Below are 2506 nucleotides of genomic sequence, written 5' to 3' on the forward strand. Positions count from 1 at the left end.
TGTGTCTGTATATTGCCCTGCCTTTGAAGTTGTCTTCCTCTTCCTGACTTTTAGATCTAGTCTCTTGTTTATTACCCTTGGTGTCCCAGTGACCCCAAATTCCCTGGCCTCTTCAGCCAGGTGGTGATAATAAATTAACTGTGGACCCTCTTTGCTAAAGCTATAAATCTAATGAGAGTCAGTGTTTTAGTGAACCAGTCCCCTTGATGTTAAACAGTGCTTCAGTTGGCTAACACAGTAAATACTGAGCAGTGATTCAGTGAACACATAGGGTGATATATAGATATGTCACTACATAAACATAAACACAACTGTTAGATTAAAGATATAGACTTATGTATGCTATATAATAAAAACCCTAACTAATTATATTCATTTCTATCTAAAAATGAAAATCACCCTAACAGGGCACTGACCATGAAGCGAGATGCCTCAATCGTTCCCCCTCATCAGATGCTTGCTGCTCGCGAGCGACAGCCTCTTAGAGGTGCTTTCCAAAGAGCTTGCTCTGTTGCTCTGTCTCCAGAGTGGGGGCAGCTGGCTGGAGAGGAATGCCCTTGTGGTCTGCCACCCTTCTGATGATATCTAGCAGATTGCGGAGCAGAGCCCCAAAGACCGGAGGCTGGCTGATGGTGAGGGCGTGCTGCTGAGCTGGAGGGAGCTCATCCTTCCTGGCATCCATGTCGACCAATGGGTCAAGGGGAGACCCAGGGGAGCCAGCAATAGAGGGAAGTGAGCCAATGGACTCGGACCCTTCTATGCTGTCTAAGCTGAGGAACTTCATGGGGCCATCCGCCAAGGGATCGTCACCATGGTTCACCCAGCTGCCATCATCATCAGGATCATGTTCTCTGATAGTCACGAATGCCTCAGCCCAGTGCTGCTTCTTCGCTGCGAGCAAGCAAACACAGAAAGGGCAAGTGGCCCAGGGGGAGTGCGCCAGCTCGATGTGCTCTGCCTCACAGTGGGGGTGACAGACATACAGTAACCTCAGGATCTGTATTTTTCTCCACATCCTCTGGTCACAGTGCAGGCAGTAGGAGGTAAAAAAAATATCCACAAAACCAGACAGTCAAAAAATTCTGTTTTTAAAATGGCACCGGTGGATGTCAGGCAAGCTCACATGAACGTGCAACTGCCTGGAGATTCTGACCATTTCAGGAAATCCATAAACTATCACCTCATACTTTATTTTATTAGAAAAAGCTTCTATTTATACAGCAAAAGCTGTATAAATAGAAGTACTAGAACATACGTACACCTCATTTTTTGAGCTTTCGGTCACATCTAAGATGATAATTCACCTTTGTAAGATTGTAGATACTGTATGTAAAAAAAAAAACAAAAACAAAGAAAAGCATGCCATGGGTTCTTTAAGCTAACCTCAGCTAGACAACAAACTTCTCATTAAATGCTGCCCACACATGAATAGCTAATTCAAAAGTGCTAACTAACGTTAACTAACCTTAAAAGGTAAATATTACAGATATTTTGGTGTTTTAATGTAGCTGACTTTTAACTCAAACATAGAAGCTATGTAAGTTAAGTTAGGGTTACCTAATGTTAACATTACATTAGCTAGCGCTAAGGTGCTGTAATGTTAATGTAACATGATTTGGCACAATCTCTGAATAAAATTAGTAAAGAAGTAATGTCTGGGATATTTGTCTGGCTAGGCAACTGTGAAAATAGTATATTTTAGCATATTCCGAAATCCCGAGGAACTCTTTCTCCGGTACCCTCTGAACAACAGAGACAGTTATAATCTGAACGATTTGAACTATATCCTGAAGTTCTGGACCATTGTTTTTGTCCCCATTCTCATAAACTTTGGAATGATGTCAGTATTTTCAGTATTGCTTCTGTAAGCAGTATTCTTCTGCTAAAGTGAATGAATATTTTGTCATCATGTTGATACTCTTGTTAACAAAATATCATATTCATAAATGTAAGTTCTCTAATCAGACGCCACATTTCTCAGTATTTGATGTTAACTGTCTCAGTGCATTCAAACAATTCCATATTCTATGAACAAAAAAGCTTTTAAAGCTGTAAATATATGTACTTTATACAATTTTTATGAGTTTTTTTTAACCTATTTTCTATCTCAACCCCTGGCTCTGTTCATTTTCCATACTGTTTTTTTCTCAATAAAGCATTAAAAAAAAGTCCGCCCGGGGTCTGCCTGTGGTCCTTAGTGTGATGGCAGGAAACTCTATAGACGGAACTTGAAGGCGGAGCCGACAGCGGAGTCTTCTGCTAATTTATGAAAATGTGATATGTTGTAGCTTTTTGACATGCTCTTCACATTAACAACAACAACAACAACAATAATAATGATAATAATAATAATAGAATTGGACGTTTTGTTTCGTGTCGCTTTAAGAGTGGGATTTTGACTGAAACCATCCAGTTTAGTTGCTTTCCCCTGTCCTCCTTATGAAATGATACACACCCATTTCAAAAACCCACCAATCACAGCTCATGCTGACCATCATATAAATTG

This window comes from Monopterus albus, unplaced genomic scaffold, assembly GCF_001952655.1.
Source record: "Monopterus albus unplaced genomic scaffold, M_albus_1.0 scaffold51.1, whole genome shotgun sequence".
NCBI classification, from domain to species: domain Eukaryota; kingdom Metazoa; phylum Chordata; class Actinopteri; order Synbranchiformes; family Synbranchidae; genus Monopterus; species Monopterus albus.